At 40.9% G+C, this 27124-nt stretch overlaps 1 protein-coding gene across 24 annotated transcripts in view; it reads right to left on the bottom strand.

Annotated features, from left to right (window-relative positions):
- The window catches only part of MECOM (MDS1 and EVI1 complex locus), a 490680-nt gene that overhangs the window by 59812 nt on the left and 403744 nt on the right, over nt 1-27124 (bottom strand). The gene's annotated exons all lie outside the window — the stretch shown is intronic.

Below are 27124 nucleotides of genomic sequence, written 5' to 3'. Positions count from 1 at the left end.
GCCCATTCAGGGCCAGCCTTGCCACACAGCAGAGTAAAGAAACCTGGCAGCACGAGGGGGAAACAGATGAAGGAGGGCATTGGTATCTGAATGGTGCTGCAAGACTTAAAAGTTGGTCAGAGTGGTGGGGGGTGATGCCATCTGAACTCCATTTCAAACAATGAAATGGCTCTGACTGGTTCCTGTGAAGTTGTGCAGGCGTCTTGTTCACAGGTTGCAAATTGAGAAGAAGTTCTTCTTCTGACAGAGAGACAGAACTAGGAAGCCTTCCCTGCTTCACTTTTAAGGGACAGGACTCCTCTTTGGGCTGCTGTCAAGCAAGTCACTGTCTGCAATTTTGAAACTAATGCTATTTTCCTTTGCTATCATGTAACTGACTGAGACCAAAGAGCAGATTTTAAGTACAATGTACCAGCGGCTTAACACACATACACACATATATGGAGATTTTCAAACAAATTGCACATGAAACAACATAGGATCCTTGATCTCTAGATTAGGGTAGAGCAGCAGCATACGCATTGCAAGGGTGGAATGGGGCAGCTAATTAACATACAGTACTCTAATTTCATGCAACCGACATCCTTTCTGTTGCAATCATGTATTACATTCTGCTTTACAGGAGACACTAAGAAGCTAAAACACTTCCACGTTTTTCCCCCCTTTGAAACTGAGATTGAATGCATTTTTGTAATAAAAGTAAAAATGTGTCACCTAATCACAAAACTTCAAGCACATAACGTTAATAGCTGTCCTATGTATTCGACCCAAGGTCCATCCAGTTCTGGATTCTGCTTCCAAGGAGGGCTGGCCAAATGCCTCTGGGAAACTTGCAAGTGCAATAGGCTTCCCCAAGTGCCTGGAACAGAGCAAGGCTATTGCCTTCATGCCACACGGTTGAGCTTCCCAGAGGCATTTGGCAGCCTTCTGATAATCAACAGTGTACTGCCTCTGAACATGGAAGTTTCATTTAGCTATCCTGGCTGATAGCTATTGACAGTCCTACTATTTCTTGACAAACAAAACAAAAGCACATGTAATATCTGACCTCAAAATGTTTGTGCCAAATTTTATGCTAGTAGAATTGGGGTGGGGGGTGGGGAGAGAGATTGCTGGCCATTTTAATATGGTTGCAATAGGCACTCCTAACGTCACATATGTTTCACTCTTCTTTTTATATAAAAACACACAGAATTACCCTCTTCTGGAAAGCAGGGATATTTTTTTCCTGGACCTGATATAATGGTGTCTTTTTTTAAAAAAATCAAAAAAGCTATGGAAGGACATCAAGTAAAGGAGCCAAAATGGGTCACAAAACTCTGAAAATAAAAGTTTAAAAATTACTTTCACCCTGTATCCATTTTACACGAGCTCTCCATTGTCTCAAAGCTAAACCCAAGTGTATTTATTCCATAGCGTTTTGCCTTTGAAATAGCATTTCTCAATATATGAGTAATATGATTTACTACTTAATGGTAGCCCTGAACTTTCAGTTTTATAGTGGCTCTTAATAACAGTGACCATTACTTCTGTAAGATGACCACTGACATTTCAGACCTCTACAAGGTGCTGGAATTGAGCTTTCTACGTCACAAACAGGCCTTTGCCTCCTTCAGACCATTACACAATAACTCACATTATCTGGTTAAGAAGCCCCCAGATATTAACTTTCAAAAGGGAAAAGGTGCTGGAGCTAAAATCTGCCTTAGACACATACATTCTGAACAATAAACTCAGCCCTCTCATCCCAGAAATGCGGGCCTTGGCTCACTGGTGAAAGAAAGGCACTCTGTATATGTACAGTGATGTGTACTTCCTCCTATGTAGCCTAAGCCATTGCATGTTCACTCAGAAGTAAGTCCCATGGAGTTCAATAGAGCCTATTCCTAACTGTGCATAGGTCGGCAGGCTTCACATTTTTTCTTCTCATATTCCAGGATGGAAGATTTCATAATCTATGTCCTGTTAACGGGGCCCTAGTTCAAATGAAACTCCAAGAGACTGCTGCACATAGCATGCAATCATTATGAATACCTATCATTTTAAGATGGCTTTCAGATTGCAAAATACATTATACTATTTTCATCTTCGCGAGAGCTATGGCAATGATTATTCCAATTTTTACAACTAGAGAAATGAGAGTCAAGCATAAGAATGAATTCTGCTGATAAAGGAGTGTGCAATTTACTCAGACCCCTTGGTGACCACTTGAGCTGTAGCTTCTCTAGCTTTAAGCAAAATAACCTGATCTCAAGGGCTGATCTTCCTAAAATGTGTCTACTCTTTGCAGTCCCTGGCACTTTCATTTCCCCAACTTTCATTGTTCTAATGCTGCTGCACTTATTTTGATTGGAAGCTAACAGGTTTTGGGTTTTTTAAAATAAAGTTTTAGAACCTGTATAAATTATTTTCCAACATGTCTTTATTTTGCAGAGCTAAGGCTGCAATCCTAAACACACTTTGATGCAGTTAAGTCCCAATGAACTCAGTGGAATTTACTTCTGAGTAGACATGTAAACTGCTGAAGACTATGCAGTGAAAAGCTATGCAGGGCATTGTAGCTCTCTAAACTTCTAGAAAAATCCTGTTTACACCCACTAGCTTCTGAAACTTCGCCTGCCATATTGCCTATCTAGACCTCAAGGACTAGATATTTGCTTTAAAATAAAAAGATGAGGTTCTTACCAGGCTGCCAAATTCTGAATTTCAAAATTATATTCCAGAACACACACAGTCCTGTTAATGCAGAATTATTTCTTCCTATCCTATTTTAATTGTACTGTATTCTGAAAATTGCCTTACAACAATGAAATAAAATAACATAGAATAAATGAAAAGAACTGTATTTCAGAATAACAATCGTAGGTATCAATGTAACAGAGCCACAAAGAAAAGCTACCAAATGGCAATATAGTGATGAGGAAGAAAATTTGAAAATATATTCTATTGCCTTTTAGAGGATGGACAAGACTTGGCAGTTTATTTTTCCTGGTTGGGCACTGCAAGTTTTATTTATGTTTAACAGCCTGCATTTGGCATGCATAAAGAATAACAGAAGCGTGAATTATGAAAGACCTTCAACCTATCCAGGAAGTTGTAATATTTGAAATAAAAGAGAAAATGCATTTCCTGAACAATCCGAAAAGAGAGAGAGAAGGATCCTCTCCAGGCACCCCTCACCAACACATTGTGGCCTATAGATATTAGTTCACTTTCCTACAGAGGGACCTGTAAGTCCTCAGAGTGAAAATCAGACCTCCAGGTGTCCCGAGACCTGTCCAAATAAAACAACAGAGCCCTCTGTGTTCCTGCAAGCAGGATGGCTACTGAGTGCAGAATCACTTCTAGGGAGCGAAAGAAGACAAAAGAGTCTCAGAAAGTTTAAACTCCAAAGCTCTGCGCAGCTAGTATCGCAGAGCTCTTCTTACCAATGGCAGTGTGTGCCATTTGCATTCGTGAGAATATAAAGGATTATGAGAAAAAGAGTGAAAACTACTGCCTGTGAACAGAGAAAGAACAGAGCCGATCCCAGTCACCACCTTGCGTTAACACATAACTTTGGGTCCAATGAAAGACTCCTAACTCTGCAACCCTGCTCACCAATGTAGTTGCAACCAGCAAAATGACCTTGTGACCAGGCAGCTACAAGGAAACCACTGGCTCTACCTTAGCAGTAGAACCCCAGGACTGATAAATCCTACATGAGCTTGTACATGTGTTAAGAGGGAGCCTTCCTAGAGTTCAATGCAGTCACAACAGAAACAACCATTTGAGTCTTTTAGTTGTCATACTGTTAGATAAATAGCAACAACAGTTCCTCTGGTCTGGAAGTATCCACAGGTTTCACACAGACAAAATAATGAGACATTGAAATAATGGCCTCTACAGCCATAATGAGGCCACAAGGACTACCTAAGCCTACAGTTGCTAAATCTTCAGGATCATACAAGGAATCAGAGGGGAAAGAGAATGCTAATAGTTGAACCCCAAGACCATGGTGCAATAGAATGTCTATTCTCTGCAATGTTGCAGACGGGAAGCACAAGATGAATGCCAAAAACTGCAATGACCAGGTTTCCAAAGGGCTCTATCGCTGGCCAGCTGAAGTGATGAACAGTGTGATGCTCATTTAGGCATTCACCAATGGCTGCCCTGAACAGCTCAAGTGAAAGACTTCAGGCCCAGGGAAATGGCCCAGAACTCTAGGCTGTTGTCCCCTGGGCAACTACCTGGTTGAAAAGAGCATGCCAAACACTTCCAACTATTACAGAATGGCAAGCTTTAATGATTGAATATTTACAATTAGCGAAATTGACGGGCTGGGTGCGAGGTACAGGTAATCAAAAAGTATTGAAAGAATGGATCATCTTCAGAGAATACCTAAAAATGTACAACACTAGTAACTCATTACTGGCAGAACTAGAATGATATTAGTAAGGGTAAATGAATAAAGGGATAAAAGGTGAGGAAATACAAAAGAATTAAGCTCAATAATAATAAACCTGTGAAAAACAAACAAAAAAACAGGTATAATGGAAAGGGTTGGAAGTATCGATTGTTTGTGGAATTCGAACATATTTTTAGATATTATTTGGATGTAAATATAATTTATATAATTTCAGTTTTGCTTTGAGTTACAATTTAACCAGATATGAAGCACAAAAATATTAATTTGTATTTTGTATTTTATATTTCATTTTCGAAGATCTGATGTATTTTTAAAATTTTGAAATAAAGATATTTAAAAAGAAAGAAAGAAAGAAAGAAAGAAAGAAAGAAAGAAAGAAAGAAAGAAAGAAAGAAAAGAGCATGCCAAACCATCAGGCATCAAGGGTCAGGATCAGTCTCTGCAGCTCTCCAGACAAACTCCGGTCAGAGCCAGACCACCAATGAGGTGAGGTCAAGCACCTGGCTCAGGTAGCAGAAGCACAAGAGCTGGTGCCCTGCCTGCTCCACTGCTTCTGCCACTCCCACCCCCTCCACTGCTTCTCCCACTCCCACCCCCTCACTGGTGAGAGGGAGGAATTATGCCATGTGGCATTGCTTCTAGTCTCTCCCAGCTCTGGGGCAGAGAAGTGGTAACACCTTGAGGAGTGCCCTGGTTCTCGCTGAGTTTGGGGAGAGCTGAAGCGTTCCTGTGTGCAGTGTTGTTCATCTCACCACCACCACCACCCAGGGCAGAGAAGAAGAGCAGCAGCACTCTGAGGAACGGCCCAGCTCTCAAGTTCGGGGGGGGGGCATTCTGACAATAGGAGCAGGGGCAGGGAGTGACAAATTATCATTTCAGGAGATGTAGGGAAAAGTCTGAAGGGGAATGCTATACCCCTGAGAAAGGGGTATTTATCAGAAGAAGAAAAGGTGGGAGGGGAGGAAAAAGATCACAAAACTGACACAAAACAAACACTAGAAAGTGTATCTGAAGAAGTGTGCATGCACACGAAAGCTCATACCAAAATATAAACTTAGTTGGTCTTTAAGGTGGTACTGAAGGAATTTTTTTATTTTGCTTCGACTCAGACCAACACGGCTACCTACCTGTAACTAAAACACTAGAAAGGATATAGATGAGAAGGCAGGATTGGTCTGGAAAGAGGGATAACTCCTCTCTGGAGAGAAAGCAAAAGGCTTCAGAAAAACCTGCCTGATCCTTCTAGTAGGAGGCACTATCCCTACCAGAAATGCCTCTGGCATCCTTTCTGCCCTAGGGTAGGCACGAACATGCTATAAAAAGAGTAATAAGGATGCCTTTGAGCAGGTGCAGAATGCTTTGCCTTGGAGCACTGGGATAAGAAATAAAAAGCAGCACTTTCAAGCCTGAGATTGGGCTATCAAGCAACATAACATTTCCAGGATAGTTCGAGATTGGGCAGGTCTTAAGGTATTAAATTCAGTAGCCAGGCTTCAGCAGGTTTTAGTCCCATGGCTTGATTTCAAGAGGTCAGCCCTGGAGCACATTATGTAAGAATACAGAGCACATGTGGGCCTATGAAATTGCCCAACACTCCCAACTCAGAGACTTGGCTTGTTTCTTTACATAGTCCATCTAGAATGAGTAGCTTATATTCATTTCACATTTTCTCCCAAGTAATTAAGCCGAGCACAGGAGTGCATAAAGGATATGGGTGTTACTGTTACAGCAAGTGAAGGAAGGTGGCTTTAAAGTTTATTATTGCTTTGATAACGTAAGACCTATCAACAGAACCTTCTCCCAACTTATCTCATTAAATGTACAAAGCTGAGCTGTCATACGGTATACATACACACCTTATGCTGTTCTCAGCATAAATAAAATGCTAGGCTTTGAATTTATAGTAACCATACCTTTCCGTTACAGCTATTGTCTCTTAAAGTGCAAGTTCTCCATTTTTATCACTTGGGGCATAGTAGTGTAATAATATTGTAAGGCTTACATTCCAAAGTAGAACACCTGGATGTCTTGAGATTGAAAGGATGCTCAAATGTTCTCCTCCATCCCCCAACTCTTGAGATTACAGTCCAAAATTATGTCTCAACGTTTATCGCCTGCTATGATTAAAACATCTCAACATACTGGAATGTGTTTACTGCTTGTCCTACTCAGAGTAGACCCATTGAAATTAGTAGGCACAACTTAGGTTCCTAAATTTCATTGGGTCTACTGTGAGCAGAATTTAATTTACTGGTAATACAGCCCATTTATACCTGGGTAGACCAGAGGCAGGTACAGCCAAAACTAGATTGCATTACATTCTCTCCCCACCCCCCCTGCACAAACAGTGCTCAGTCACATTAAAGTCAGTAATATACAACCCTAAACCTGTTTATTAGAAAAGTTACTTTAAGTAAACACTTATATGGGAACAGAACAGCAGCCTTAGATGAATTTTCAAATGTTTATCACTCTACTCAACCTCCATGATCTTAGAGTGTTGACTTGTAAATCATGTAAATGAAAGTATGATACATCTCACCATAGTGGAGAAGGCTGTGGTCAGGTGATCTGTATAATATCCAGGTGTTAACTGTTAACAAGCCGTTTCAAGGTCTCTTCTGATTCTTTATCTTTAAATCAGACTTGAACCAAATCTCTCTTCTACTAGAGGAATGTCTTATGTAAAGTAGGGCACATGGCCACCCTTTGGAATCGTCCCCCTGCATGCTTTCTGGGGTTTCCTCCAACCCTGTCCCTGCCCTACCCAGCCCAGCCAATTTGAGGGAGGAGAAGGGCAAAAAAAAAAAAAAAAAAACACCCAACCCACCCATTTATCTAGCAGAAGGCCTCAGATTGGCTTCCACTAGTGGAACTATTTGGCCCTTTGAGTACAATTTTCAGTTTCTTGTAGGGAAGTTTAAGCTTTAAAAGTGTGTAAGCCACGAATCACTTTTTTTAAATTCCCCTTTTTCATTTGCAATGCAAATACAAAGCCTGAACCAGGGGCAGGGAACCTGTGGTCCTCCAAATGTTGCTACACTACAACTCCCATCATCCGACCTTCACCATTCCTTATCCTAGCTGCAGCTGATGGAAATTGAAGTCCAACAAAACCTGAATGACCACAAACTACCCACCTCTTGCCTAAACTGATCAGCATGTACTGTCAGATTTTTAAAAGCTGTCTCCTGCTTTTTAACATGTATTAACTCACACTTCTCCCAAAGGGGCTCTTTTTAGTGACACATGAAAATTCTCAATGCATCACTAGAACTCCCTGTACTACAATGAATGGGATATGAAGGGGATGGGGGAGAGATAACAGGGCTGGCATTCCTTCTTATCCATTCAAAACTCAGAATTAATTTGAGCTGAAGGGATTGCACCTCATATCTCCTTAGGGAGGCCCTTTTACACTTTGCAAATCATAGACGGGGCCGGGGGGGGGGCAGGACTGCCTCAGTGCAGCGGGAGGCTAACTTGGGCTTTGGTACATGTTGTCCTTCTGTCCTATCATTAAATGACAGGGAAGCAGATCTCTGTGGAAAATGGGGCCACACTCAACTCTTCCTCTTCCTGTGGTGAATGGAGGCTCAGTCCACTCATCCACACAGTTCAGAGCCTCCTGCAGTCTAAATGATATCATCGTAGGGCTAAGATTTCAACAGTCTGCCTGAAACAGCAAGCTAGCATGTTGACTTACAAGTAAATTGTTTTGATTTGTCTCTCCCGCTTCCCCAATCCAATGCTCCTCTGCTGTATGTTGTGCCCATGGAATACAAATGCTCAAATACTGATCTGAGGGGGGTGTGTCCCATTTTCTTCCTACCTCAGACTCAGATCTTCCTGTAACTGCTGAAATGCCGTGGGAAGGAACAAAAGAGCAATGAAATGAGAGGGATGCAACCTCAGGGTATAACCTCAGACATTGGGGCATTGCAGTCTGTTAGCAGCCCGTGTTAGGGCTACACCACCTCTAGACAAACAGGCTGACTTATAGGATACCCAAGTGTGGTTGTGTAACAGCAGTAGCAGAGTGGGCAAATTCTGAAAACAGTAAACCAAAGCTCTGAATTTCTCACACACACAAAAGAAGAGAGTGGTACAGTCACCAACTAAATGAGCTGGATAGACTGGACAGTAAAGAGCAGACATCAGGTCTTCGCTGTAATACAGATGAACAAATGAGGCAGCCCCCATGTCATTGCAAAGAAGTCTGGGTCTTATGAGTGCTTGGATGGAAGACTGCCTGGGAGCCCCATGTGCAGTGCCATTATGGAAGCAAGGGGGGTGGGGAGCCATTTAGGGGTCTATAGAATCAGAGTTGTAGAGTTGGAAGGGACCTTGAGTATCATCTAATCCAACCCCCTTCAATGCAGGAATATGCAGCTGTCTCATAAGGGGGTCAAACCTGCAACCTTGGCATTATCAGCACTACTCTAACCAGCTATCCAGGCCAATTATGTGAACATTTAATTCCTCTTTCAGATATTATACAGAAAGCTTTCACCCTATCCTTGAGAAGGGGTGAGATTTCCTCTCAAATACTGGGGTCTCAGCTATACAGCTGCAAATAAAATGTTTTAATGTGTTTTAAGTGCAATACACAATGTGACACTAGATGGTGATGGTGAGCCTTATGGAAAATTCAACGTATTTTTAAAAACGCTTTTTTTAAAAAAAAGCATTTTCAGAACAGTTTTTATATATGTGTAGATTCCACCTGGGTGAAGTTAGATATTCATACAAAAAAGATAGTGTAATTTCTTGCATATGTCCTTTCAGAGTGATAAAATGCAAGTTACATGTGTAGGTGTGACCTCATGAGGGCCAGTTAGTTCTGGAAAATATAATAGGCCAACTTTGACAGGAACATCACTTGGTTACCCAAAAGAAAGGCAAGGACACAAGTGACACATGATGGCAGCATATTTGTCTGTTGCGTAAGTGACCATTTTTTGCTTGGCATGGGAAGCTGAGTTATAAAAGCCAAAATGGATGTGTACATGCACAGGATGTTACCATTCTTTCTAAGTCCCACATTCAAAAAGACAAGGGCAGGATTAAAACAAAACTACAGAAACAAATGGCAATGAAGATCATGCACATTTGTTCTTGCAAGACATGTCTCAGAATGGAGATTTTCCTCTCAACATGCAAGTCTGTACCATATCCTGTTCCATGTCTCAAGTTTTAAGGCTCTAATTCCAAATTCCTCCTACACTGACCTTCATGGTCATCATCACCCTCATGCCCTACTTGGGCACTTCCAAAGGTATTTGGCTAGCTGCTGTTAGAAACATGATGCTGAACTAGACTGAAAGTGGTCTGATCCGGCAACACAATTCTTCTGTTCTTAAAGAATAGCAAAGTGACACAGTAGGAATAAAGTACTCCATGTGCTCACCACAGCCTATGCAAGTTTGCTGCACCTACTTCTGTGAAATGTTTCAGCTCTGTGGACATAATCAGTTTAGGTTATGTCTGCACTATGACTCATGCTATAGGAATTATAGTATGGAAACATATCCTTGTTTCTTTTCTTTCTTTTTTTAAAAAAAGCTGTATCGTGGTACGGGATAGGTCTGCATCAACCTTAATCCAACAGCATCCACCCAACCTGACACAATTTCCAGTCCTGAGCATGCCATGATAAGAATTGGCCAGCCACTCATCAGTATTTATGACAATTTCAAAACCACACCATCTCCCAAACTTGGCTGCAGGGCTTTTACAAGCAGGTACAACACTCTAAAAACACAACACAATAAAACTAGCAGGATAAAATAGTTGAAATATAAAATACTGTATATGAAAACCAGATTATAACTGCTGCACAGCAGTTTGACAAAAAAAAAATATATTAAGCATTTCTGGGAAAGGCTGAGAGTTTCACGATTCTCCAAAGACAAAAGATTTGGAAAGTTGTAGAATAGCCCCCAGAACCATCTCTCAGCCTTGCTTTGGGGACTTGGTGAATGGATATTATTGCCAGGGAAGTGCTTTTGATTGATTGATGTAAAACAAAAAGGAGGAGATGGTAGATATGATCATTAAAGTATATGGAGTCCCAGCATTCAGGGCTGATTGCATGACTGACCTGCTGGAATGGGGCTTGTTCTGAGATGTAATGAAAACAGCAGCATATAATATTTTGTGCTACTGAGTTTGCTGTTCTGATTTAGTAGCTTACTGTATATTTTTTATAATGATCTTATCTTCTGAAGTTCTTCAATTTATATCCCACATTTCCACCACTGAATTCAGGGTGGCTATTTTATTTTCACAACGACCCTGAAAGCTAATTATGCTGAGAAACAATGGCTGGACCCCAGCTCACTCACTGAGCTTTGTGGGCAAGTGAGGGACCTAAATGCAGATTCTCCAAGTCAAAGTTGTAGCAATTATATCACAGTATCACAGTGTGTGTATTCGCTAACTGCTTTGGACAATGTATCTGAAAAAAATTGTACAGACATTTTAAATAGTAACCAGTAAAACAACTTCAGGTCATATCCAATTGTTTTTTGATCATCCTATTATGCTTCTTCTTCTGTTAACTTCAAAGCTTATAACATACCCACAAATGTAGAGGTCAAAATCTGATGCACACTTATTTAAGAGTACTGTATGCTCCATTCAGCACACTGAGACTTTTTTTTCTAAGTAACAGTGTATAGAATGGCCCTGCACATTAACAACTTATTATTGTTATTAGCAGAGGGAATCCTACACTAATTCCCCTCCATTTCCTCCCCTGCCCTTGCCTGCTCAATGTGCCTTGTATCTGGTGTGGCAAGCCAGCTTTTATGATGGACAATTGTTTCAGTCACCATGATATACCATATTTTTCCGTGTATAAGACTAGGGGTTTTTTTTACCCCCCAAAAAAGGGTTTAAAATTGGGGCTCGTCTTATACACACGGGTAGTGCTGAGGGGTGTTTTCTTAATTTGGAGTCCCCCAAAATAGGGGCGTCTTATACATGGAGGCATCTTATATGTGGAAAAATACGGTATATTTCACCGTTTGAAACGAGGATACAACAACCATGTCAGAGAATACCAGTTTTAGTTTTGCTGATTGTGGTGTAAACACCTGTCCATATGCAGTGTGACATTGTTGTTGTTGTTTAGTCGTTTAGTCGTGTCCGACTCTTCGTGACCCCATGGACCAGAGCACGCCAGGCACTCCTGTCTTGCACTGCCTCCCGCAGTTTGGTCAAACTCATGTTCGTAGCTTCGAGAACACTGTCCAACCATCTTGTCCTCTGTCGTCCCCTTCTCCTAGTGCCCTCAATCTTTCCCAACATCAGGGTCTTTTCCAAGGATTCTTCTCTTCTCATGAGGTGGCCAAAGTATTGGAGCCTCAGCTTCACGATCTGTCCTTCCAGGGAGCACTCAGGGCTGATTTCCTTAAGAATGGATAGGTTTGATCTTCTTGCAGTCCATGGGACTCTCAAGAGTCTCCTCCAGCACCATAATTCAAAAGCATCAATTCTTCGGCGATCAGCCTTCTTTATGGTCCAACTCTCACTTCCATACATCACTACTGGGAAAACCATAGCTTTAACTATACGGACCTTTGTCGGCAAGGTGATGTCTCTGCTTTTTAAGATGCTGTCTAGGTTTGTCATTGCTTTTCTCCCAAGAAGCAGGCGTCTTTTAATTTCGTGACTGCTGTCACCATCTGCAGTGATCAAGGAGCCCAAGAAAGTAAAATCTCTCACTGCCTCCATTTCTTCCCCTTCTATTTGCCAGGAGGTGATGGGACCAGTGGCCATGATCTTGGTTTTTTTGATGTTGAGCTTCAGACCATATTTTGCGCTCTCCTCTTTCACCCTCATTAAAAGGTTCTTTAATTCCTCCTCGCTTTCTGCCATCAAGGTTGTGTCATCTGCATATCTGAGGTTGTTGATATTTCTTCCAGCAATATTAATTCCGGCTTGGGATTCATCTAGTCCAGCCTTTCGCATGATGAATTCTGCATATAAGTTAAATAAGCAGGGAGACAATATACAACCTTGTCGTACTCCTTTCCCAATTTTGAACCAATCAGTTGTTCCATATCCAGTTCTAACTGTAGCTTCTTGTCCCACATAGAGATTTCTCAGGAGACAGATGAGGTGATCAGGCACTCCCATTTCTTTAAGAACTTGCCATAGTTTGCTGTGGTCGACACAGTCAAAGGCTTTGGCATAGTCAATGAAGCAGAAGTAGACGTTTTTCTGGAACTCTCTAGCTTTCTCCATAATCCAGCGCATGTTTGCTATTTGGTCTCTGGTTCCTCTGCCCTTTCGAAATCCAGCTTGCACTTCTGGGAGTTCTCGGTCCACATACTGCCTAAGCCTGCCTTGTAGAATTTTAAGCATAACCTTGCTAGCGTGTGAAATGAGCGCAATTGTGCGGTAGTTGCAGCATTCTTTGGCACTGCCCTTCTTTGGAATTGGGATGTAGACTGATCTTCTCCAATCCTCTGGCCATTGCTGAGTTTTCCAAACTTGCTGGCATATTGGGTGTAGCACCTTAACAGCATCATCTTTTAAAATTTTAAACAGTTCAGCTGGAATATCATCACTTCCACTGGCCTTGTTATTAGCAATGCTTTCTAAGGCCCATTTGACTTCACTCTCCAAGATGTCTGGCTCAAGGTCAGCAACCACACTACCTGAGGTGTACGAGACCTCCATATCTTTCTGGTATAATTCCTCTGTGTATTCTTGCCACCTCTTTTTGATGTCTTCTGCTTCTGTTAGGTCCTTACCACTTTTGTCCTTGATTATGGTAATCTTTGTACGAAATGTTCCTTTCATATCTCCAATTTTCTTGAACAGATCTCTGGTTTTCCCCATTCTATTGTTTTCCTCTATTTCTTTGCATTGCTCATTTAAGAAGACCCTCTTGTCTCTCCTTGCTGTTTTTTGGAAATCTGCATTCAGTTTCCTGTATCTTTCCCTATCTCCCTTGCATTTTGCTTGCCTCCTCTCCTCCGCTATTTGTAAGGCCTCGTTGGACAGCCATTTTGCTTTCTTGCATTTCCTTTTCCTTGGGATGGTTTTCATTGCTGCCTCCTGTATAATGTTACGAGCCTCCATCCATAGTTCTTCAGGCACTCTGTCCACCAAATCTAAATCCTTAAACCTGTTCCTCACTTCCACTGTGTATTCATAAGGGATTTGATTCAGATTGTATCTTACTGGCCCAGTGGTTTTTCCTACTTTCTTCAGTTTAAGCTGGAATTTTGCTATAAGAAGCTGATGATCTGAGTTACAGTCAGCTCCAGGTCTTGTTTTTGCTGACTGTATAGAGCAGTGTGACATAGAGAACTCAATAAACAAAATGTCAAATCTTTCACCTAGTGTCAGGAAAATGGGGATACTTAACAATAATATGTTTACACAGAACTTTATTAAGTAAATTAATCAACATAATCCCACCTTGAGTAGAATTCAAGGTAAATTTTCTTACTTCTTCTACTACCAGTTTTAAAAGAAAAACAACAACAACGAACAAAAGGAGTTGGCAGAAACCACTGAGTGAATTACAGCTTAGCATTTTCACTGTAGGCATCTTTAATCCTCTCTATTATTTCTTAAATGCTTGCAAAGATTATAAGATAATCTCCCATCAACAAATTTCTTTTCACTTAGAAAGAACGGCATGCTTGTCTGATTGTGCCTATTAAAGGCTAGCTGTCCAAGTTCTTTCATTGTGCACTGGCAAGTTTTGAAATGACTTAAGATTTCTGAAAACTTCCTTCCAATTTTAGGGCATCTCAGGACACAACAGAAGTTTAAAGCAAGAGTGGTCAATGCAAGGCCTCTGAATATAATCCATGCTGCCTCTGGAAAACATTTATTCCTCCCCCCCCAAAACAACAACAACGATTTATTTATACCCCGCTCATCTGGCTGGGTTTCCCCAGCCACTCTGGGCGGCTTCCAAGTAGACATTCCTTCTACTAGAGGAATGTCTTATGTAAAGTAGGGCACATGGCCACCCTTTGGAATCGTCCCCCTGCATGCTTTCTGGGGTTTCCTCCAACCCTGTCCCTGCCCTACCCAGCCCAGCCAATTTGAGGGAGGAGAAGGGCAAAAAAAAAAAAAAAAAAACACCCAACCCACCCATTTATCTAGCAGAAGGCCTCAGATTGGCTTCCACTAGTGGAACTATTTGGCCCTTTGAGTACAATTTTCAGTTTCTTGTAGGGAAGTTTAAGCTTTAAAAGTGTGTAAGCCACGAATCACTTTTTTTAAATTCCCCTTTTTCATTTGCAATGCAAATACAAAGCCTGAACCAGGGGCAGGGAACCTGTGGTCCTCCAAATGTTGCTACACTACAACTCCCATCATCCGACCTTCACCATTCCTTATCCTAGCTGCAGCTGATGGAAATTGAAGTCCAACAAAACCTGAATGACCACAAACTACCCACCTCTTGCCTAAACTGATCAGCATGTACTGTCAGATTTTTAAAAGCTGTCTCCTGCTTTTTAACATGTATTAACTCACACTTCTCCCAAAGGGGCTCTTTTTAGTGACACATGAAAATTCTCAATGCATCACTAGAACTCCCTGTACTACAATGAATGGGATATGAAGGGGATGGGGGAGAGATAACAGGGCTGGCATTCCTTCTTATCCATTCAAAACTCAGAATTAATTTGAGCTGAAGGGATTGCACCTCATATCTCCTTAGGGAGGCCCTTTTACACTTTGCAAATCATAGACGGGGCCGGGGGGGGGGCAGGACTGCCTCAGTGCAGCGGGAGGCTAACTTGGGCTTTGGTACATGTTGTCCTTCTGTCCTATCATTAAATGACAGGGAAGCAGATCTCTGTGGAAAATGGGGCCACACTCAACTCTTCCTCTTCCTGTGGTGAATGGAGGCTCAGTCCACTCATCCACACAGTTCAGAGCCTCCTGCAGTCTAAATGATATCATCGTAGGGCTAAGATTTCAACAGTCTGCCTGAAACAGCAAGCTAGCATGTTGACTTACAAGTAAATTGTTTTGATTTGTCTCTCCCGCTTCCCCAATCCAATGCTCCTCTGCTGTATGTTGTGCCCATGGAATACAAATGCTCAAATACTGATCTGAGGGGGGTGTGTCCCATTTTCTTCCTACCTCAGACTCAGATCTTCCTGTAACTGCTGAAATGCCGTGGGAAGGAACAAAAGAGCAATGAAATGAGAGGGATGCAACCTCAGGGTATAACCTCAGACATTGGGGCATTGCAGTCTGTTAGCAGCCCGTGTTAGGGCTACACCACCTCTAGACAAACAGGCTGACTTATAGGATACCCAAGTGTGGTTGTGTAACAGCAGTAGCAGAGTGGGCAAATTCTGAAAACAGTAAACCAAAGCTCTGAATTTCTCACACACACAAAAGAAGAGAGTGGTACAGTCACCAACTAAATGAGCTGGATAGACTGGACAGTAAAGAGCAGACATCAGGTCTTCGCTGTAATACAGATGAACAAATGAGGCAGCCCCCATGTCATTGCAAAGAAGTCTGGGTCTTATGAGTGCTTGGATGGAAGACTGCCTGGGAGCCCCATGTGCAGTGCCATTATGGAAGCAAGGGGGGTGGGGAGCCATTTAGGGGTCTATAGAATCAGAGTTGTAGAGTTGGAAGGGACCTTGAGTATCATCTAATCCAACCCCCTTCAATGCAGGAATATGCAGCTGTCTCATAAGGGGGTCAAACCTGCAACCTTGGCATTATCAGCACTACTCTAACCAGCTATCCAGGCCAATTATGTGAACATTTAATTCCTCTTTCAGATATTATACAGAAAGCTTTCACCCTATCCTTGAGAAGGGGTGAGATTTCCTCTCAAATACTGGGGTCTCAGCTATACAGCTGCAAATAAAATGTTTTAATGTGTTTTAAGTGCAATACACAATGTGACACTAGATGGTGATGGTGAGCCTTATGGAAAATTCAACGTATTTTTAAAAACGCTTTTTTTAAAAAAAAGCATTTTCAGAACAGTTTTTATATATGTGTAGATTCCACCTGGGTGAAGTTAGATATTCATACAAAAAAGATAGTGTAATTTCTTGCATATGTCCTTTCAGAGTGATAAAATGCAAGTTACATGTGTAGGTGTGACCTCATGAGGGCCAGTTAGTTCTGGAAAATATAATAGGCCAACTTTGACAGGAACATCACTTGGTTACCCAAAAGAAAGGCAAGGACACAAGTGACACATGATGGCAGCATATTTGTCTGTTGCGTAAGTGACCATTTTTTGCTTGGCATGGGAAGCTGAGTTATAAAAGCCAAAATGGATGTGTACATGCACAGGATGTTACCATTCTTTCTAAGTCCCACATTCAAAAAGACAAGGGCAGGATTAAAACAAAACTACAGAAACAAATGGCAATGAAGATCATGCACATTTGTTCTTGCAAGACATGTCTCAGAATGGAGATTTTCCTCTCAACATGCAAGTCTGTACCATATCCTGTTCCATGTCTCAAGTTTTAAGGCTCTAATTCCAAATTCCTCCTACACTGACCTTCATGGTCATCATCACCCTCATGCCCTACTTGGGCACTTCCAAAGGTATTTGGCTAGCTGCTGTTAGAAACATGATGCTGAACTAGACTGAAAGTGGTCTGATCCGGCAACACAATTCTTCTGTTCTTAAAGAATAGCAAAGTGACACAGTAGGAATAAAGTACTCCATGTGCTCACCACAGCCTATGCAAGTTTGCTGCACCTACTTCTGTGAAATGTTTCAGCTCTGTGGACATAATCAGTTTAGGTTATGTCTGCACTATGACTCATGCTATAGGAATTATAGTATGGAAACATATCCTTGTTTCTTTTCTTTCTTTTTTTAAAAAAAGCTGTATCGTGGTACGGGATAGGTCTGCATCAACCTTAATCCAACAGCATCCACCCAACCTGACACAATTTCCAGTCCTGAGCATGCCATGATAAGAATTGGCCAGCCACTCATCAGTATTTATGACAATTTCAAAACCACACCATCTCCCAAACTTGGCTGCAGGGCTTTTACAAGCAGGTACAACACTCTAAAAACACAACACAATAAAACTAGCAGGATAAAATAGTTGAAATATAAAATACTGTATATGAAAACCAGATTATAACTGCTGCACAGCAGTTTGACAAAAAAAAAATATATTAAGCATTTCTGGGAAAGGCTGAGAGTTTCACGATTCTCCAAAGACAAAAGATTTGGAAAGTTGTAGAATAGCCCCCAGAACCATCTCTCAGCCTTGCTTTGGGGACTTGGTGAATGGATATTATTGCCAGGGAAGTGCTTTTGATTGATTGATGTAAAACAAAAAGGAGGAGATGGTAGATATGATCATTAAAGTATATGGAGTCCCAGCATTCAGGGCTGATTGCATGACTGACCTGCTGGAATGGGGCTTGTTCTGAGATGTAATGAAAACAGCAGCATATAATATTTTGTGCTACTGAGTTTGCTGTTCTGATTTAGTAGCTTACTGTATATTTTTTATAATGATCTTATCTTCTGAAGTTCTTCAATTTATATCCCACATTTCCACCACTGAATTCAGGGTGGCTATTTTATTTTCACAACGACCCTGAAAGCTAATTATGCTGAGAAACAATGGCTGGACCCCAGCTCACTCACTGAGCTTTGTGGGCAAGTGAGGGACCTAAATGCAGATTCTCCAAGTCAAAGTTGTAGCAATTATATCACAGTATCACAGTGTGTGTATTCGCTAACTGCTTTGGACAATGTATCTGAAAAAAATTGTACAGACATTTTAAATAGTAACCAGTAAAACAACTTCAGGTCATATCCAATTGTTTTTTGATCATCCTATTATGCTTCTTCTTCTGTTAACTTCAAAGCTTATAACATACCCACAAATGTAGAGGTCAAAATCTGATGCACACTTATTTAAGAGTACTGTATGCTCCATTCAGCACACTGAGACTTTTTTTTCTAAGTAACAGTGTATAGAATGGCCCTGCACATTAACAACTTATTATTGTTATTAGCAGAGGGAATCCTACACTAATTCCCCTCCATTTCCTCCCCTGCCCTTGCCTGCTCAATGTGCCTTGTATCTGGTGTGGCAAGCCAGCTTTTATGATGGACAATTGTTTCAGTCACCATGATATACCATATTTTTCCGTGTATAAGACTAGGGGTTTTTTTTACCCCCCAAAAAAGGGTTTAAAATTGGGGCTCGTCTTATACACACGGGTAGTGCTGAGGGGTGTTTTCTTAATTTGGAGTCCCCCAAAATAGGGGCGTCTTATACATGGAGGCATCTTATATGTGGAAAAATACGGTATATTTCACCGTTTGAAACGAGGATACAACAACCATGTCAGAGAATACCAGTTTTAGTTTTGCTGATTGTGGTGTAAACACCTGTCCATATGCAGTGTGACATTGTTGTTGTTGTTTAGTCGTTTAGTCGTGTCCGACTCTTCGTGACCCCATGGACCAGAGCACGCCAGGCACTCCTGTCTTGCACTGCCTCCCGCAGTTTGGTCAAACTCATGTTCGTAGCTTCGAGAACACTGTCCAACCATCTTGTCCTCTGTCGTCCCCTTCTCCTAGTGCCCTCAATCTTTCCCAACATCAGGGTCTTTTCCAAGGATTCTTCTCTTCTCATGAGGTGGCCAAAGTATTGGAGCCTCAGCTTCACGATCTGTCCTTCCAGGGAGCACTCAGGGCTGATTTCCTTAAGAATGGATAGGTTTGATCTTCTTGCAGTCCATGGGACTCTCAAGAGTCTCCTCCAGCACCATAATTCAAAAGCATCAATTCTTCGGCGATCAGCCTTCTTTATGGTCCAACTCTCACTTCCATACATCACTACTGGGAAAACCATAGCTTTAACTATACGGACCTTTGTCGGCAAGGTGATGTCTCTGCTTTTTAAGATGCTGTCTAGGTTTGTCATTGCTTTTCTCCCAAGAAGCAGGCGTCTTTTAATTTCGTGACTGCTGTCACCATCTGCAGTGATCAAGGAGCCCAAGAAAGTAAAATCTCTCACTGCCTCCATTTCTTCCCCTTCTATTTGCCAGGAGGTGATGGGACCAGTGGCCATGATCTTGGTTTTTTTGATGTTGAGCTTCAGACCATATTTTGCGCTCTCCTCTTTCACCCTCATTAAAAGGTTCTTTAATTCCTCCTCGCTTTCTGCCATCAAGGTTGTGTCATCTGCATATCTGAGGTTGTTGATATTTCTTCCAGCAATATTAATTCCGGCTTGGGATTCATCTAGTCCAGCCTTTCGCATGATGAATTCTGCATATAAGTTAAATAAGCAGGGAGACAATATACAACCTTGTCGTACTCCTTTCCCAATTTTGAACCAATCAGTTGTTCCATATCCAGTTCTAACTGTAGCTTCTTGTCCCACATAGAGATTTCTCAGGAGACAGATGAGGTGATCAGGCACTCCCATTTCTTTAAGAACTTGCCATAGTTTGCTGTGGTCGACACAGTCAAAGGCTTTGGCATAGTCAATGAAGCAGAAGTAGACGTTTTTCTGGAACTCTCTAGCTTTCTCCATAATCCAGCGCATGTTTGCTATTTGGTCTCTGGTTCCTCTGCCCTTTCGAAATCCAGCTTGCACTTCTGGGAGTTCTCGGTCCACATACTGCCTAAGCCTGCCTTGTAGAATTTTAAGCATAACCTTGCTAGCGTGTGAAATGAGCGCAATTGTGCGGTAGTTGCAGCATTCTTTGGCACTGCCCTTCTTTGGAATTGGGATGTAGACTGATCTTCTCCAATCCTCTGGCCATTGCTGAGTTTTCCAAACTTGCTGGCATATTGGGTGTAGCACCTTAACAGCATCATCTTTTAAAATTTTAAACAGTTCAGCTGGAATATCATCACTTCCACTGGCCTTGTTATTAGCAATGCTTTCTAAGGCCCATTTGACTTCACTCTCCAAGATGTCTGGCTCAAGGTCAGCAACCACACTACCTGAGGTGTACGAGACCTCCATATCTTTCTGGTATAATTCCTCTGTGTATTCTTGCCACCTCTTTTTGATGTCTTCTGCTTCTGTTAGGTCCTTACCACTTTTGTCCTTGATTATGGTAATCTTTGTACGAAATGTTCCTTTCATATCTCCAATTTTCTTGAACAGATCTCTGGTTTTCCCCATTCTATTGTTTTCCTCTATTTCTTTGCATTGCTCATTTAAGAAGACCCTCTTGTCTCTCCTTGCTGTTTTTTGGAAATCTGCATTCAGTTTCCTGTATCTTTCCCTATCTCCCTTGCATTTTGCTTGCCTCCTCTCCTCCGCTATTTGTAAGGCCTCGTTGGACAGCCATTTTGCTTTCTTGCATTTCCTTTTCCTTGGGATGGTTTTCATTGCTGCCTCCTGTATAATGTTACGAGCCTCCATCCATAGTTCTTCAGGCACTCTGTCCACCAAATCTAAATCCTTAAACCTGTTCCTCACTTCCACTGTGTATTCATAAGGGATTTGATTCAGATTGTATCTTACTGGCCCAGTGGTTTTTCCTACTTTCTTCAGTTTAAGCTGGAATTTTGCTATAAGAAGCTGATGATCTGAGTTACAGTCAGCTCCAGGTCTTGTTTTTGCTGACTGTATAGAGCAGTGTGACATAGAGAACTCAATAAACAAAATGTCAAATCTTTCACCTAGTGTCAGGAAAATGGGGATACTTAACAATAATATGTTTACACAGAACTTTATTAAGTAAATTAATCAACATAATCCCACCTTGAGTAGAATTCAAGGTAAATTTTCTTACTTCTTCTACTACCAGTTTTAAAAGAAAAACAACAACAACGAACAAAAGGAGTTGGCAGAAACCACTGAGTGAATTACAGCTTAGCATTTTCACTGTAGGCATCTTTAATCCTCTCTATTATTTCTTAAATGCTTGCAAAGATTATAAGATAATCTCCCATCAACAAATTTCTTTTCACTTAGAAAGAACGGCATGCTTGTCTGATTGTGCCTATTAAAGGCTAGCTGTCCAAGTTCTTTCATTGTGCACTGGCAAGTTTTGAAATGACTTAAGATTTCTGAAAACTTCCTTCCAATTTTAGGGCATCTCAGGACACAACAGAAGTTTAAAGCAAGAGTGGTCAATGCAAGGCCTCTGAATATAATCCATGCTGCCTCTGGAAAACATTTATTCCTCCCCCCCCAAAACAACAACAACGATTTATTTATACCCCGCTCATCTGGCTGGGTTTCCCCAGCCACTCTGGGCGGCTTCCAACAGAATATTAAAAATAGAATCAAACATTAAAAACTTCCCTAAAAAGGGCTGCCTTCAGATGTTTTCTAAAAGTCAGGTAGTTGTTAATTTCCTTGACATCTGATGTGAGGGCATTCCACAGGGTGGGCACCACTACAGAGAAGGCCCTCTGCCTGGTTCCCTGTAACCTCACTTCTCGCAGTGAGGGAACCGCCAGAAGGCCCTCAGAGCTGGACCTCCGTGTCTGGGCAGAACGATGGGGGTGGAGATGCTCCTTCAGGTATACTGGGCTAAGGTCATTTAGGGCTTTAAAGGTCAGCACCAACACTTTTAATTGTGCTTGGAAACATACTGGGAGCCAATGTAGGCCTTTCAGGATTGGTGTTATATGGTCTCAGCAGCCACTCCCAGTCACCAGTCTCACTGCCGCATTCTGGATTAGTTGTAGTTTTCAGGTCACCTTCAAAGTTAACCCCACGTAGAACGCATTGCAGTAATCCAAGCGGGACATAACTAGAGCACGCACCACTCTGACGAGACAGTCTGCGGGCAGGTAGGGTCTTAGCCTGCGTACCAGATGGAGCTGTTAGACAGCTGCCCTGGACACAGAATTAACCTGTGCCTCCATGGACAGCTGTGAGTCCAAAATTACTCCCAGGCTGTGCACCTGGTCCTTCAGGGGCACAGTTGCCCCATTCAGGACCAGGAAGTCCTCCACACCTGCCCGCCTCCTGTCCCCCACAAACAGTACTTCTGTCTTATCAGGATTCAACCTCAATCCTTTAGCCGCCATCCATCCTCCAACCACTTCCAGACACTCACACAAGACCTTCACCGCCTTCACTGGTTCTGATTTAAGAGAGAGATAGAGCTGGGTATTATCCGCATACTGATGAACACCCAGCCCAAACCTCCTGGTGATCTCTCCCCAATTGTCCTCTGTGGGTAACATTACTATATGACGACAGAACATAACTTCCTCAGTTGGGGCAGTGGGAATTAATCATGGTAAACTAGATTCAGATTTAGTCTTAATGTTGCCTACTCCTGGTCCAAATGTTCATTTGCTTGCATACAGACATAATAAATTTAACTATGTATGCAAATCAGTATGACTTCCAAATGGTTTACAGGAAATTGTAATGCAACTTGTGAGTACATAGTGCCATTTCTACATATTATACCATAAACAGTCACTAGAAAAAGCCATAGTGGAACTGCTGGTTTCAAGGCAGTTGGGTCAGCAGACTACTGAAACCTACAACCCACTTTTTCCTGTGTAGACTTACTAAGAGCAGCAGCACTGTCCAGAGCACTGTATTCAGGCTAAACTCCCAATCCTAAACCACAGTCAAGAACTCAGTGAAAAATGGACTAACGCAATGCCTGATCATACCCATCATGTACAAGAAAATGCCTCTAAAAGAACAGCACTGGCATCCAGGCATGTATGTTTAAAACTAATTAAATTCAAATATATGTGGATGAGGCTGAATGTAAGCAGTTGTTGGCAGACTTGAGCCATAGAATGAAGCTGCTGCAAATATAAGGTTAGCTTAAATGTATCTTCAATAATACAAAATATTAATTAAATAGGCGGCCTGTGTTTGTGTGTGTAAGCAATGTGTTTCAAAACTATTTAAAGCTAATGCACTAGTGTTTTAAAATAATGGAAGGAACTTGATAAAAAAATTAAATAGTTGCATTATACTTGTTTGACTGTATAATAGCCCTACCATGTTTATTCCCAGTAGAACAAAACCAGGAGTAGTAAAACATGGTCTTTGTAATACAAAGCAAGCTAAAACCCATCTACTAGTCTAATTTTGGCATGAGAACTAAAGATGCATTTCTTATTTTCATGATTCTCCATCATATGAAGAAATTTAGTGTTATATAAATACACGCATAATACATATGTTTTTAATATTTAAAATGTTGCATGCCCCCTTACTGGATTTCAAAAAGCAGTCAATGGCCTAGTTGAAGCTTATGGAGCATTCTGCTATCTTATAATAATAAAAAATGACTTCGCTATAGTTATATTTTACAGTACAATCATAAACTTGTTCTCAATTGGAATTGCTCCCTAGTACGTGCGCTTAGGATTACATACTTTTTTGGGAGTAAATGTGAATTCCCACTCACTGAATTCAGTGGGACTGACTTCCAAATAGACATGCAGAGGATCAGACTGTCAAATATCTACGACTGTAATTTAACATTTCTCTTTTCCATGAGGTTTGGTTTCAATTCTTTCAAGCTTAAACTTTTGTGTTTTTAGGATCAACATCATGCATACCCTTCCAATATGTGCTGGATAAAAACAGGTACGCTTGTCTTATGGCTGATGAAAAAAATGTAGTGATGTACTGTAACACCAGTATAAGCTGTCTACTTCCATGAGGTATGGGGACTGCTCTACTTCCCTTGAGAATTCTGGAAACCGTAACATAAAGAATGTATAATTTACTACCACCTGGAAAACAGCTATTTAAACATTAAGATACCACAAATTTGTACTTTCAAACTGTCTCACACAAACCAATCTCTTCAAGGCTACAGTTCTCCAAATCTCAAAATTCAGTATATATTAATAAAGTTATTGTATCCATTAAAAAAGGGAAAACAAACTTGTATTCAATCAATCATGAAAACCTATGTGAAGCAGACACAAATTTGTTACAAACCAATGAGTGGCAAACTGTAAGAAAGCAGATTTAGTATGCAAAGATACACGCAGACTTGTCCCAAAACACAATAAGAAACTTTTACCGATTTTGCTCAAGCTACTGTCAAGTCCAAACTGATTCCCCCACCCACCCAAAAAAAAATGCATTCCACTGAGAAACACAGATGACAAGATCCTATAGACAGCACACTGTAAAAAACGGTAGTACCCTGGAACGGTGCGGGACGACGACCAATATAACAACCTATTGCACAGTATTTGGAATTCATTATTTGCAAACATCTTGAATTACATACTTTTAAGACTTATTAGACATGACAGGAGATAATAGGACAGCGCTGGGAAATTCTAGATCAACTTTATTGGGAGGGAAAAAGGAATCTATCCCCATCCAGTCTTAAAAGTCCTGTTCTACATCCAATCAAATGAAATATGAGTTGCTCTCAGCATACATGTTTTGACTGCATCCCATTATTCTTGAGCTGTTCATCTTAGTAGGGCTTATTTATATAGTTATAAGAAGGAACCCAGACCTTTTGTAAAGTTGTTCCAAAGTGATGAAACCTGACCTTGGACAAGAAAACGGGTGGGGGGAGGACAGTGGAAGAAGGGAAGCAAAGCACTTTGACAAATAAAAAAAGAAAGGCTTAAGCACAGACAACAGCAAAAAGTTGTTTTTCTTTCCCTAGGTGTTAAATGATAAAGGCTCTGCTGAGTGGCTAGATTGTAAAGGCTGGAGACCTAACTGAAACCCTCCAGCAGTCTAGGGCTCATGTCTGTCTTTCAGTTTATCTTGCCTTCAGCGCTATAAATGTGAATTCGGCCTTGTTTCATCACATTGACAGCAACAACTTTCCCCTGTCCCAGATAAAGTACAGCATTTGCTAATGAATCTGGCAGGTAATTTGAGGTAATTAGAGGTTAACACAATTACTGCTGATCAAGTACTGCTGTCCTTGGTCTCAATAGTTAATAATATATCTCAGTCAACTGGGGTGTTCATTAGGCGATGAGTAGGACTAATTCACCGACTGGCAGGCCTTATTCCTCATGGAGAAACAGAGTGAAACAACAGATCTGGTAAATGGTTCCAGTCAGCTTTTTAAACCTTGTGTTTAGCACTGCATGGCCATACCTATGCTTCCTTGGACCTCCTGAAATGCAAACCAAATTCTCTCTAGCCATCTGCAAATTCTGGATGTATTCTCTCCGTTTTAATGCCTTATCAGAGAGGTTTTATTGTGGTGTGTGGGACTGCCAAGAACCTAGAGTGATGTGTATCCATACACGTTATACGCAGAAAAAGCACCCTTTTCAAGAGTCATTACTTTGCATCTATACACACATAATATCAATTTCACAGTTTGTTTACTTTTACCTCTCCCTTTTTGAGGTAAAACAATGGAGAAGAGGTGTCTCGCCGCATGAAAAGCTCACTTTAAGGCTTGAGATGACATTTACCAACTTATACCTTGACTCCAAACAAGTTTACTTTGAAGTAAAGTTCCAATCATGTGTTTATGATATTAGTATTTGGTGGCCTGTGGCCCATGCTATTAAGCACTAGAATAGATATGTGTAATTGTTGACCATGTAAAGAGATATGAATTAACTTTCAATCTATTTTTCATGTTCCTTGCATATCTTGTGCAGTGTACTACACAAAGGGCAAGTGGTTTTTTCATTTGCAGATTTGAAGAGCAATCAGTTATATAAATATATATCTGCAAATGGTGCAGGATGGTGCAAAAATAAATACCTCTCCAGTGAATTAGGAAAAGAACTTGTTGGCAGTAGTACAGGTGCCATTACCAACTGTGAAAAATGTAAACATTAAAAAGTAACAAGTTCTGTGATGTTAATTCCAAACTGTGTGCATAGGTTGGAGCAAGTGTTACATGTTTTAAACATATTTCTGTTTAAATCTGACATATGTTTTGTTATTTTTAGAACATTATCAAGATGCAAGCCCTTAGCAATTGCCCCCTTAAATCCATTTGGATTTATTTACTAAATTCACTTTCTTTTTCCCAGCCAAGCTTTACTATATGTAAAAATAAATTGAGCACAACACTGGCGTTTCCTTTCTGTAAGCGGCTGCACAATCTCAGGATGGATCATTTTTCTCTGCAAACCAGACTGCAACTTTCAGAATGTATATTTCATTTGCTAATGGCCTTTATTGCTTCTTTACTTGAACCATGTGGTCGGCAAGAAAAACCAATAGTGGCCAATTCTGTTTGCTCAATCTTATATGCCTTTAATATGGAGGCTTTAAGAAGTCAGGGCTTGAAGATATCTGACCCCAATTTGGAAAAGATTTTGCTTGTGTTATTTGTAAATATGTGAAATTCTGCGAAGGGCAGAGCATAAAAACACTAAGTATATCAAGGTAAATAATTTGACTGAAAATAATTGTTTCGAATCGAAACTTTGTGTGTACTTGTGATTTTTTCTTTCTTTTACCCTGTCATGCCAAGGCAATTAAATCAATGTTATAACCAACCTACCCTATTTAGGCTGCAATCCTATGCATGCTTACCCAGGTTACTTCTCTGTAGACATTAATAGGATTGCACTGCTTTTATTGACACCAAATATTAACATAATCCATAGCCCCCTGCTCTAACCAGTTTGGTGTTTGCTTTAAAAGTCAATGGTCCTCAAATCCTCTAACTACATTAATTTTTAAAAATCACATTATTGTATTTATTTTACATTTACAGTACAAGTTAAGCAGAACCTGGAGAAGAGGCGATGCAAAGAGGAATAATACAGCATTATACTGTTTCAAAGCAAAATGT

Source organism: Zootoca vivipara, chromosome 5 (assembly GCF_963506605.1).
Source record: "Zootoca vivipara chromosome 5, rZooViv1.1, whole genome shotgun sequence".
NCBI classification, from domain to species: domain Eukaryota; kingdom Metazoa; phylum Chordata; class Lepidosauria; order Squamata; family Lacertidae; genus Zootoca; species Zootoca vivipara.
This window is presented reverse-complemented; position numbering and strand designations above follow the sequence as displayed.